Source organism: Protopterus annectens, chromosome 9.part0 (assembly GCF_019279795.1).
Source record: "Protopterus annectens isolate FY-2018-M chromosome 9.part0, PAN1.0, whole genome shotgun sequence".
NCBI classification, from domain to species: domain Eukaryota; kingdom Metazoa; phylum Chordata; order Ceratodontiformes; family Protopteridae; genus Protopterus; species Protopterus annectens.
The window spans coordinates 720,573,649-720,587,979 of record NC_056743.1 but is presented as its reverse complement, the minus strand read 5'-3'; positions in this window follow the sequence as shown (position 1 = coordinate 720,587,979).

The following is a 14,331-nucleotide window of genomic DNA, read 5'->3' as shown; positions in this document are numbered from 1 at the left end:
GTCTGCACTAACATCTGCAAATGCCAGATATGTCTGGTCCAATGTTGTTTGCAGATGTGGCCTTCATTTGTTTAAGTGTGTGAGCATTCCCAGTATAAACTTTTGGTATGTTGTTGGCTGACACTGCCCTCATTTTTCTGTGTGTGGGAGCATGCCCAGTATGCCCTTCTGTATTTAATGTGTGGATCAATTCCAGGTAGTTTGTACTGCAGTGCAGACATTTGTTTTGTACACCTACAGGTATCATACTGTTTCTACAGGGTATCCGTCAATCATATGGCAATATGGGGACAAACTGTGCAGGGGATAGTGTGTACTGTAGGTGATTGTGTCTGTGCTGCTTCAGCTGCATGGTACTGTTGTTAGCAGAGATAGTCAAACATGTGTACCGTTATACACAGTGATGTTTTCTGTCCTCATGTACTGTCAGGTGGACAATCTTGCTCACAGTGATGACTTGTGGGACAAGGGTGACTGCAGCTGTGTCCGGTATTGTGGGCAGACACCTACGTATTCATGGTAAGTTATGCCATTCTGGAGGGGGAGCTGCAGACACTTGGTGCTGGGTTTGTGTATCCTGTTCAGCTCATTGGTACAGTGCTGGCAGAGGATCCCATGCTTGACTGCCCATCAACATGGCAGTATGGCCTTATCTTGCTGTGGCAATGCCTCACAGCTGTACAGATTTGCACATGTTAGCCAGAGGCAGGGGCCATGGCTCAAGACATTTACTCTATTGTGGTGTATGGACAGGTGTGTAGCCACCCATTTCTGTGTTTGCAGCCAGGGATAGTGTGCACACAGCTTGGTGTTGGACCCTGCACATTCCATGCTGCCCATGCTCCCACACCCCCCTCTGTTATTCTAACCTCTTATGTACATTATGCATACATTCTATGATACTTTCCATAAGGGTATAACCACATCACAGTTGTGTGTTAGTGTTGGTCCACAGTTCATGCAGTGGGACATGGTGGACGTGTTACTGTGGTTTGTCCACATGGACTCACATATGGCTTAAATGGAGTGTGTTATGTTATTTGGGTGTGCATGACATAACATGCACTGGCAGTATGTGTGTGGCATGGGCCTTTGGCAGGTGCCTGTGGGGCATTAGGTGTTGATGCAGGCCAGATATGGCAGGCTGTTGCATTCTGTCAGTCCTACAGTCCCAAACCACCATACAGTATATTCCCCTGGGGTGACAGGGTAGATGTGATAGTTGTTCATGCCAATACCATCTATCAGTCTTGATCAGGTGGTGTGGATGCTGGCAGGGTGCTACCTACAGCAAGGGACACACCTGCATGGCCTGCAGTGCATGCTGCAGCCTTCCGCTATTGCCATATACAGGTGGGGTCATACTGTACCCATTCCCCACAGCAGGGATATTGCCAAAGAAGTGCCTGTGGGTGGTGTTTGCGTGGCTGGGTGCACATGTGCTATGGACACTACTTGCATTTGACATACAGATATGCATGGGGCATTACAGTTATGCCGGCATGTGCGAGTACATCAACTGATTCCCAATACATCAGTCCTACCTCCTTTGTGATCTGTAGGTGTTCAGGCAGACATCACTGGTATCCCCTACTACAGGTTTTGTTACTGCGATGCATACCTATATGTACATATACAAGGGTGTCACCATTTCACACTGACACACTATATACTGTATGTCTGGGGTACTTTCCTCTGTGTACTGCTGGTATAGCTAGCCCAACAGCCATGCCATTGGAGTCTTTCAGATGGTGACACATATTACCACCATACATTTACAATGACTTACTGCTTGCATATGTTATACTGGTGGGGATTGTCTTTGGCACTGCAGTCATGAGGGCTTGTCCCTTTTATCAGCAGTAGTGGGCAATGGCCGCCAGGTCTTATCTCAACATGCATACATACTGACCACTCTCAGACATTCTGAAACACACACCATCCTAACACACTTAGACCTGCATATTGTACAAATGCTACAAACTATCCTGTTAACTTGGCCACCTCTGGCCATCTGTGCTCCACTTGTATTATACCTACTCATACATGTTGCCACATGTCTACACAGGATTGGGGGGGGGCAGACCTGAGTGTTACTACATTTCTACACTGGATTGGGGGAAGGGACAGACCTGCCTGTTTCCACGTCTACATAGGCGTGGGGATGCACACCTGACTATTACTACATTTCTACATAAGGTTGTGGGGGGGCCACACCTGTCTGTGTTTGCATTTCTACACAGGATTGGGGGGCACACCTGACTGTTACTACATTTCTACACAGCATTGGGGGACACACTTGACTGTTTTACATGTCTACATGGGAGTGGGGGGCACACCTGACTGTTACTACATATCTACATAGGGTTGTGGGGGCACACCTGACTGTTTCTACATGTCTACATGGGAGTGGGAGGGCACACCTGACTGTTACTACATTTCTACATAGGGTTGTGTGGTGCCACACCTGACTGTTTTTACATTTCTACACAGGATTAGGGGGCACACCTGACTGTTACTACATTTCTACACAGGACTGGGGGGACACAGCTGACTGTTTCTACATGTCTACATGGGAGTGGGGGGGCACACCTGTCTATTACTACATTTCTACACAGAATTGGGGGGCACACCTGACTGTTACTACATTTCTACACAGGATTGGGGGGCACACCTGACTGTTTCTACATTTCTACACAGGATTGGGGGGCACACCTTACTGTTTCTACATATCTACATAGGATGGGGGGGGCACACCTGGCACAGTCACACATTTGCTATGACTGTACTGGTATGTCAGGTACTCCATTTCATTCTGTATTCTAACCTATCATACTGATTAGAGGCATATCAGTGTACTACAGGTCTTAGCTTTGGTTGCCCTACATATTATTGTCTGACTTCCTACCCTTCAGAACTAACATCCCACTGCCTGACCTGTTGTAGTCTGTCTGTGTAAGCCTGGGGGAAGCTTACCTATAGGCATCATTCAGAGACCATAGCACAGGCTCTGTTTGGGTTTGTCTAGACCTGTCCTGCTGGCTGAGACTGTTGTTGGGTATGTGAACCTCCCTGACTGGCATGTGTGAGTCATATGGACACACATCACCCAGCACATTTCCTGCAGTGGGTTTTGTCACCCTGTGTAGTACTGGCTACTATGGTGACTCTAGTATGTGTTATAGATGTCATGGTGCCACTATGGGTGTCTACTATCTGCTGCCATAACATTCAGCCACCTAACTCCCTTGCATGCTCACATCCATACCATAGATACAGGTAATGACACATTCTGCTCCATTTGGCAATTGGTAGGTTGATTGACTTACCTTGTGGGTGTGCCAGGATTGAGGATGGTGCTGGAGGGCTGCCTATGTCAGATGCACATAGTACACTCCCTATACATGTTTGAACACAGGTAGTGTCATGTCTGGCATTCCTTTTACTGTATGTGCGAGTCAGAGAGAGGTGTCATTCCCTGGGTCCCTACTGTGTCAGTGTATGTGCTATGCGTTGTCTCTTTGCCACGGCCTCGGCATACTGGGCACACCTCCATCTGCCTATTGGGGCAGGCTCAGGTTGTTCCTCCTCTGAGTCACTCTGTGCCTGTGCAGGCCTTGGCAATGGTGGGGGGCCTGTGTGGCCCTGCCCCGTGCTGTTCCTGCTGCAGCTGTTTCTGCAGGATCATACTGTGTAGCATGGCACATACCATAATAATTTGGGTACATGTAGATGGTGAGTACTGCAAGATTCCACCGGATGTGTCCAGACACTGGAACCGTGACTTGAGCATCCCAAACACATGCTCTATTATAAGTTTGGTCTGTGCGTGTGCCTCATTATGGTGTTCTTGTTCAGGTGTGTGTGCATTTCTGATGGGTCTCATCAGCCATGGCTCCAGTGTGTAACCAGCATCCCCCACTAGGTGACTGTAGAGGATGTCCCCATTGGCAAATCTCTGGTACAGCTGCATCAGATGCCAAATGTAGGAATCGTGATAGCTTCCAGGGCAGCCAGCACACACATTCATTATAATGCCCTGGGCATCGCAGATGACCTGGCAGTTGATGGAGGGGATGCCCCTGTGGTTGATGTAGGCTCTACCCTTATCACCGGGTGGTGCTTTGATGCATATGTGCGTGCAGTCTATAGCACCCACTACCTCAGGGTATTCTGCTATTTGTTGGAAGAGATTCATATTGCTGGCCAACACCTCATGGGTGTTGAGGAAATATACATGCTGACATGGCATCCAGGGACTGGTGGAATACTCAGGATGCTGATGCTTGTGAGATCCCCATGATATCCCCAGTTGAGCTTTGGGAGGTACCTGTGGCTAGTATTCCTAGGCCTACACATACCTTGGTATCCACTGAGATGGGTTCCCCTCAGTTAGTTTGGTGTGTCAGGCGTGGCCGGCACAGCTCAACAATTTGCTGTAGGAGTTCCCTGTCCACCCTAAAAAAAAAAATCTTGCTTTTTTCCCACATTTCTGAGATTTAAAAAAGTTCAAGTTACAGGCTTGCTGTTCTTGAACTGTTTTGTAAGTTTCTGTGAGGCCATTTTTGCTTGGGCTAAAGGAAAGTCTCTCTGTTGATCAGTGGCAGTGAAAAACATTGAGCTGCTTCCCTGCCCCCCATGGGAGTGGTTACTGACTTGAAACTGTAGTTTTATTGGCCGTTAGGGTCAATTCCTGGCTCTTTCCAGCCCCTGCTATCAAGCACACTTTAGAGTGTTTTAGCGCGATTTAGCGTGGAGTTGCCACTAGAGCAGCATCGGGCAATGCTGGTTTAACAAGGTTAAACTTTTTCTGGCTCCATAAAGTCTGTTCTTCATTTTTTCCCTTAGAACTGCTCTACTAGTAATCTAAACAGTATATCCCTTAACTAAAAAGCACAGCACTTGTTCCTAAAAGCTTTTACTTGTCTTAAAAGCATCTTCTTTTCAGGTTTAGCACTTCTGTATTATACAAAGTCCCTCACTAGCAAACCCCCCCCCAGGAGTACCCACTTCCTTACTAAGTCCTCTCTTATTCAGTTACACCCCTAACTTCTAAATTTCTCTAGCATGTCGAAGGGCCAGATGCTGGCGTCCTCTCCTGTCCATTTGGTGAATTTGGGAATATTGAGGCAATGTTACAATTGCCTCATGTACACTGACAACCCTCTCTTCCTCCCACATAACACAAATACTTGCGAGAGATGCAGCTATTTAGCCAAACTGGAGGCTGAGCTCTCTCAACTCAGGACTGGCAAGACCAGACAGGAGGAGAAGGCAACTACACACACCACAAAACCAGTCTCACATAAAGCTATCACAACAATGAATCAAACACATAAACACACAAAGTCATACTCGAGGCTCTGAGCAAAAATTTACCTAAACAGCAGAGGCCTCCAAAGCAGACATCCAAGCAACTACCACCTCATGACACACCACAGGCAACACATAAACCACAAAATCAGTGTGCAAAGCAGTCACAGCCCTTAAGGCCAAATACAACACCAAACATACTTGTCATAGGTGACTCCATAGTCAGACACACTGACGTCCCACTCACCAGGCTGAACAAGGAGAGGGTCACAGTAAGCTGCCTATCAGGCGCTAGAATCCGCCACATAACACAAGCACTTGGGTCACTCCACAGCAAGTACAAATATGACACAGTCATTGTCCATGCTGGTGTGAACGACCTGAGATGTACCTCCCTGGACTACATAAAAAGAGACATAGAGGAGCTCTCTGATTATGTAGCCCAGGCAGGTATGACCCTGACCCTGAGCAGTATCCTTCCTTCACCAAGAATGATGCCACAACATAGAGACAAGATGATCAGCTTTAACAATTGGCTTAATTTCTGGTGTCATTCAAAGGGGATCCAGTGTCTGTCTGCCTGGGATGACATGCTTGACAAGCCATGCTGCTTCGCAAGGGACGGCTTGCACCTGTCACCCCTGGGATTCCGGATATTGGCTAAGGCTCTTGCCACCCCCATAGTGCCTTTTTAGGCAAGGCTCAAATTCTAAACCTACCACCCTAGAAAACAAAAATGGGAAGAAACTAAGGGTAATGCTGCTCAATGCCAGAAGCCTAAATCTCAAAATGCACGCACTCGAGGCCCTTCTCAGTATGGAGAACATCGATGTCTGTGCTGTGACTGAAACCTGGTTCAAGGCTCCTGAGAGCACCCCGGCACTATCAGGTTTTACCTCATATCATGTGTTCCGGCCCCAAAACCCGGACCACACCACAAAAGGAGGGGGTGTATCCATATTCATCAAGGATACCCACACCTCCAGATTGGTGGCAACGTACGAAGCATCGGAAACCATCCAGGTGCAATTAACCATAGGCAAAACTGCTCTACAATTTGTAGCATGCTACAGGCCAACCTCTCAAACTCAGGAACCCCACACAGCCTTCCTGAAGACACTGGAGGGTATAAATGTATCTCCAAACACCATTATACTGGGTGACTTCAACTACCCGAATATAGACTGGGAACATTACTCAAGCCCCAACTTTCTAGCCCAAAGGTTCCTGGAGTTCATAAATTCAAATGCCATGGAACAACTAGTCACCATTCCCACAAGAGGAGAAAATATACTAGATCTCATCATCACAAACATGGGGACAAAATGCTCCACACCGGAAGTATATCCCTCATTGGTGAGATCAGATCACAAACTTATCTCACTGGAAATCCACATCCCGCCCCCACCCCAAACAAAAAAGACCACAGTGAAGAACTTCTCTAAAGCAAACTTCACACTACTCAAGACTGGTGTGGTATCCTTCAAGGCCCCCGAGCCAGTGGAAACCACAACCCAAGCTGCGGAAGCCCTTACAAATGCCTTCTACGAACACCTCCAGGACTGCATGAATCAGGCAATCCCTAATAAAACCAAGACTCTTTCCACCAAGGGCAAACGTCCAGTCTGGTGGACCCCAGCCATAAACAAACTTTACAATAAGAGGAGAAAGCTGTTACATGATAGAGCAAAATCCATAAAAGAGAAGACACCCTTGATCATTATTAGTAAAAAAATACGAGCACTCATAAAATCATGCAAGGCCAGCTTTGAGAGACAAATTGCAATAGATTCAAAAGACAATCATAAAGCCTTCTTCAGCTATGTTAGAAACCTGGGTGGAAACTCCCAGATATGTGCAGAATTAGTCCAAAATGATACAAAAATCACTGAACCCACAGACATTGCCAACATACTGGCAGACAGGTTCAGTGCAAACTTCACCCCCCTCTCCCCCCCAAAAGGAGAGATAACTATCCCAGCGGAGTGTAGCCTCCCAGACATCTCAAATGTGCAGGTGAAAGCTGCTCTCTCTAAAGCTAAGAACACAGCATCAGTGGGACTGGATGGTGTCCCCGGCTGTGTGCTACACGAACTCAACGAGGTACTAAACCCGCATATAAGGCAGCTGTTTAATCTTAGCCTTACCACAGGATACGTGCCCAAGGAGTGGCGTACTGCAACTGTGGTCCCACTCCACAAAGGCGGTGCCTCTATGGACCCTGGTAATTACCACCCCATAAGCTTAACAAGCCTGGTCTGCAAAGCTATGGAGAGGATCATAATGGAACTCATAAACAAAGACATAGGGGACTTGTAGACATTGGACCCGACCCAGTTTGGCTTTGTCAAGGGCAGATCATGCCTTTTGAACTTGGTCAACTTCTTCGAAACAGTCACCAAGGCCATTGATGAGGGAAAGGCAGTCCATACAGCCTACCTTGACCTTGCAAAAGCTTTCGACACAATACCCCACTCGGGTATTATAGAGAAACTTACCAGCTTAAATGTAAACCCATATGTCACAAGATGGGTTGCAAACTGGCTAAAGGACAGAACCCACAGGGTTAGAGTTGCTGGCGCCATGTCAGACTCCAAGCCGGTCACAAGTGGTGCCCCACAGGGCTCAGTCCTTGGCCCCCTGTTGTTTGGCATCTACTTCTCAGAAGTACAGGCAAACATAGGAGGACTATGGCTGACAAAGTTTGCAGATGACTGCAAACTGGGCGCCATAGTGGAAAGTACATCGGACACAGATATCCTTCAGCGGGGTCTCATGGAAACTGATAGCTGGTGCCAGAGCCATGGCCTGAAGTTAAATGCCAAAAAATGTATAGTCATACCCTTCGGGAAAAACAAGGTAACCCCAAGCTACCATATAGGTGGCAATCCATTAAGCAGAGAAGAGGTTATCAGGGACCTGGGGACCCAGGTTGACAGTGGCCTTCCTTTTGACACTCACATTGCTAAAGTGGTTAGAAAGACCTTCTACATTGCCCACCTGATCATGAAGGGATTCACATCCAGATCAAGTGAGGTCATTGTTCCCCTGTACTCTTCACTTATCAGACCAATGATCGAGTACAATGCCCCATTCGGGATGTATCTCACCTGACACCTGCAGCAATTGGAGATACCCCAAAAGTTCCTCACCAAAAGGATAAAGGGACTCCAAAATCTGTCATATGCTGCCAGACTGAAGAAACTCCAGCTCTATTCAGTCGCATACCGCCTGCTCAGAGGTGACCTGTGCCTGACATACAAGGCCATGTCCAACCCGGAATTAATGGACATGCCCCACCTCAAAAAATCCAAATCTACCAGATCCACTAGAGAAAGCGACTTAAACCTTAGCACGGATATAAATAGGACATGCTGGAGGGATAGATTTGTCACCCAGAGACTCCCTATGCTGTGGAATAAAATCCCGGTCCATGTGAGTCAGAGCACCTCGTTGGCTCTGTTCAAGAGAAATCTTGACCGGTGGATGGGAGATCATAGGTTTACCCCGGGAATCATCTCTGTGTCACTGCTGGACAGAGGCACAACAAACTAATGGGCACAGTATTTTTAACATAAGGGGTGGCGTAAGCCACAAAACTTTGGGCTAGGCTTATAAATGCCTTAGGGCAGATAGCTTAGTATAAACCTATGAACCTATGAACCTATAGTGCTCCAATTTCTCCACCTCATGTAGCCCCTGGTAGGTTACCCTGGGTCAGTACACTCTTCTCTGTCTCCTCACTGTGGGTTGATTGGCAGCATTCACATCCTCACCACCCTCACTGTCTTGTACATGTTGTTCAATGTTGCCTGCTGCAGCCCCTCTCATTTTGTAGGTTTGTTTGTTAAAAGTTCCCCGCTTGTATACACTGGTGGTGTAGAGTATGGGAAAAAACAGAGGGGAAGGTGTTTGCATAGTTTATAGTAGTGTTCTGGGCTGGGCTGGTCTGCTGCCTGTGTAATTAGCTGATTCTGATACATTTCACCTGCCAGCTATGCTAGTTCTCCTTGATTACCTTCCTACTGCTGTTTTCCCTTCCCACTGCCTTCCTGTTTAAGCCCGGGGGTGCACCACTCAAACAGGGTGCTCAAATGTGAACAGTGCTGCTATTTCCTGGTTTAACTTTTTTTTTCTTTCTTTAAAACCCGGTGCGCAGCGTACACACCCGCTCAGGCAATGTAAAGAGTGCTAGGCAGATTCAGACACATCTCCTAGCTTAGCTGGGCTAAGCTAGGAGCAAACCTGAGTCACAGGGCTCTAATCCACTTACAGTATGCCTGACACCCCCCCCCCCCATGATGTCAGCTTACTCCTAGGCTTGCACCAAGCTATTCCTACTCTTACACTATTGGGACCTGACTAACATGCTGGGGAAAACTGGGATTCACTATCATTCCCCTTATTTGCATAGGATTGCCTGCTAATGCATAGTTATATGTCTCACATTGAGCCTCCCCCCTTAGCAACCACTACTCACTGGCCACGTTGTCTTCTGCCTGCCATTGACTTGCATGGCAGAATAGTGATTTTAGTTAGAATGCTTATTTTATGTTTATTTTATTTTCCCCCAAATCCCATTTGCATGCCGCTGCCCTACGCTTAAACAAAAAAAAATAAAAGTTGATTTTTTAATTTTTTTATGTTGTTTGCAATGCCAATGGCCTTATACTTGGACACTGGCATGCTTCCTAACTAATATGCAGCCTTTATTTGGAGCTGTCATGGCTTTGTTTTGGATTTTGCAGAAATGTACTTGGTTACTAACCGAGTACATTTCTGCAGACTGCACTAGTCCTGCACGGCTGGTTTCCAGCTTCCTGGATCGCAAATTCACATAATTTGGATGGATTTCTCCTGTAAATGGAGTGATTTGCATACAGGGGCTTAGTCCATGCAGGACTAGTGCAGGAGCGCTCGTGCATGCCCCTGCAGGCAGTTCTTGGATCGCATGGCAGACATATTGCCTGCTAGAGCTTCTGCACTGATCCTGCATGCCGTGCAAGGCATACAGAATCCGGGGAATTATTTAATGCATAATTTAAGAAAGCAAATATAATAAAAACTTTACTTTATATATGATAGAAGTGGAATTATAATGCAATAGACATCACTTTTAGTGATAAAATAAAACAAAATACTGTGATAAGTCCTTATAATCTTTTAATAGATGCATCTTTGGAGAAGTCTTTTTTCTGTTTTTTTTTTTTTTTTTTTTTTTTTAGCATCAGGCCCGCTACCTTGTTCTGAAGATCTTTTAGGGGTAGATGAAATCCAGTCCATATCCTCTATAAGAGAAATTATGCTATTATTTAATGAAAAATAGTGTTTCTTCTATAGTGCTGAAGATTCGAGTACTAGAAGAGAGTCAGGAGTTTTATTTTTGCAGGGAAGACTAATTGAGCTTTGATATTATTTTGCGTAAGAAGTTTAATTAATGGTTGTTTTCTTTATTAATTCCATAGTCTTAGATGAATAGCTATTGTCAAATCTGATAGTTGATTGGTCAAATTTTACTGGCACTTTTGACCAAATATACTTTAATACCAATTCTTTATCCAAAAAGGATAAAAATTTGACTATAATAGATCTGGGATGGGCTGAAGAGCTGGAAGGAGGTGTTTTCCCAATCGATTGATGAGCTATTTCAATGCCATATGATACATTTTCTTGAAGATTAAGTGTCTTTGGAATCCAAGCTGTTACAAAGAGACCATGTCATCTCCCTCTAACTTTTCTGGTATATCAAAAATTCTTAAGTTATTCCTTGTCTCTTGATTTTCTAGATCTACTTTTTCCAATAACCAGGAATTATGATTTTTTTTAATGTTTCTATCAATGTCAGATGGTGCATATTCAAGATCCAAAACTTTTGATTGTAGTTGTTGAAATAAGTCTTTAAAAATATTAGTTTGTTAAGGCTATTTTCTTTAACTTCCAATAGATTTTCATTGAATCCTGATTGTTTTTAGAGTTGCTAATCTTTCATTACATAAAAATGAATTCCCTTGAATATTTTGACAGGATTCTTTTTTTTTTTTTGAAAAAAAAAAACTCCAAACTTGAGAATAAACAAACTGAAGTACTCAAAAAACTTTTGGAGTTAAAAATATAGTAATTTTGTGATTTTTCCTGTCAAATTTTGTTTTCTGCAGAGCTCTGAAGAGAGATGTTATCTCTGTGCCATCTTGGCTCCACCTCCCCTTATTATTTTCTGAGGAATAACTTCTTGGCTAACTTGGGGAAGGTGCATAATGGGTGGGTTATGCTGTGGTACAGGAGACAGTGTATGGTGCACTTTTGTAATTAAAACAGTGTGTGTTTCAAGAGAAAATCATTCTACCTTTCAGGGCTGATATTAGTGGATAGCATCTCCCTTACTGTCTTGCTTATGAGAAGGCGACAATGTTGGACTTCCCCAAATACCTCATACCCAACACATACATAACAGGTCAAGTTTCAAAAAAGTAAAGAGAATGGATGATTTTGTGCTACTTAGTAATATCCAGTACAAACTTGAAGTGTTTTGTAGGAGAACTGGCAGTTGGGATCTAGGCAGCCTAGTGTCTGCCTTTATGTGGTATGTGACTGGGGTGAGAAGGCAGATAGGAAGTGAGAGAGCAATGGCAGAGTTTTAGCAGTGTAAATAGTCCACGTTGAGCAATTCACAGGAAGACAGAAAAACATAGAGAGATCTTTTGCATTACACACCTGACAGTGCTGAATGCAACAGATGTTTAGTTATAGATCACTGTTGCAGAATCCTAAGCTAGATGGGTCCTATCACTGGAAAATGGACAGCTTTAAAAGCTAAAGAATGCTTTATATTTGCTACAACTGTCAAGAGCTTAAGAAAAGTTTCATATAAGGACAGTTGAAGTGCAAAAATCTTCAGACACTTTTTGCCTCTGAGGAGTGCTGGTGTGGTGAGTCCCCTTGGAACTGTCAGTTGGCTAGCCAAGGCTGGTCAGATTAGTCTCCTGTTGGGGAAAGCCTACCACTATTTTTATTGTTCTGAGGAAAACTTGTGCTTTTCTGATTGAAATATATATCTTTTTGCTAGGAAATGTATTTTTTGAGATTGTCATTGCACATCTAAGGCAGTGTATGTGTAAACAGATATGTGAACATTTTGTGGGTGACTCTACTGTGGCCACTTGTTGTTCCCCAGACCACTACAGGAATGACCTTTATGGGAAAATGAAGAGCCACTCTTGTAAGTCTCAGAGGAAAGGGCTGGTGAGGGTTCTTCACTTAGCTAGGATAGGGAAACTATTGCTGGGATTAGTATGCCAGTGGCAGTCAATCCTTTTTCCAGGGAATTGCCCAGAAAGGTGAACATAATGAGAAACCTTTCCAATTTCCTAAAGCTATTTCTATAACCAGAGAGGATTTACTAGGATTTGCTTTAGAAGTTATTGGTACCCTTTCCTTGTACTGTCTTTCCTTAGGCAGGACAAAGGAAAGAGTTTCCTCTCATTTTGTCATGGAGGTTCAGTTAAAAGACCAGACATTACAGGGGGAGGGTTGTAACCCCAGAATTTCTCCATAATCTGAACATTCTGATTCTGAGGAAAGTATGACTTCAGATTTCTCTTCTTAATATATATTCTTTTAAGAAACTTTATTTGTGATGAAGGAGGTTTTTCAGTGGGAGCAGAATTAAATTCCTATAACACAGTATACATAATACGCAATGTATTATGATTTGTTACAGCTGGAAATGCCAAATTCTGCAGCTATTCCTCACATGTCTGCTTTAGTGAATGTATTTTTCACATTTTAGCTTGTCTAATAGTCAACCTCTTGCTTCTTGGAGATCTGACAATTAATATAGGGTATCTTAGTCCCATACGCATTTATTTTCAAATACTAAAGCTGACCCAGCTGTGATTTATTGATCCAAAATTGCTTATGCAAAACAATCTACCTTCTGACAAAGCTGGGAAGGCAATGGATAAGTTGGGGAAGAAAATGGAGTCCCCTGTTACTTTGAATTTAAGGATTTTTAAACTGTCAAACTCATATGCTAAAGTTTTTAGTGTTATCTTTTGAGAATGTGGAAAAGTCAAAAGTTAACCGCTGCTTGTCATGTGACTAAGCACATTTTAAAGTGTGCTTATGATGCTACTGATTCCTCCTCTAGAGTTGCTGATTCTGGATCAATATTGAGAAGACTAGCTTAGCTTCATTCCCAGCTTCATTCTCAGAATCTTCCTGAATATGTTAAAACTGAAATTTTAAATTCTCTGTTAGATAATAAACTTCTTATTTGCCCTTCTGCAGCTGAGGTGTTAAAGAAGTGTGATGAAAGGGAAAGTTAATACAAGGAGTGTCTCAAACTTTTCAACCCTCCCTTTTTTAAGGAAATAAAAAAATCTCTTTCATCTCAGCTCCCTTTTTCAATAAGGCATTTAATCAGCAATGTGCCAACACAGAGGATTTAAATAAGCAATGGTAAGGGAGCTATAAAAAGAAAATGCTTCAAGAAGTGAGATAGTTTAGCATAACTATCTGCCTGATTGGCATCTTCCCCATCCTGACAACCTCTCCATCTCTCCGAGACTTCAACTTCCTTTATGGTACCAGATTGTTACAGACAGGTTCTGAAGGGAATTCAGCAGTGCGACAGTTGGCAATATGCCTCCCCCTTCCCAAAGGTTTCCTCCTTGCCCAGTGAACCAGGTTTTTCACTTTACTCTCATTCTGCACCAGATGCTGGCCCATCTGTACCTCTATGCACTTGAGATTTTTTTTTTACTTAAAGATTTTTCTGGTACCAAAAAACAAGGGTAATAGAGTCCTGTACTGGAGCTTTCCTCTCTAAATCTTTTTGACAAGATTACCAAGTTCAAAATGCTATCCTTTTACACCCCCCCTAGCCATCATGGTAGTTAATAGTGTTACATAAATATTATCACAATTTGGAAGCTGCTTTTAAAGGCAGGTGAAATTATTCTGGACATGTGGCCCTAGACTAACTGAGTATATAGACTCCCAACATTTGTGATTTGCATT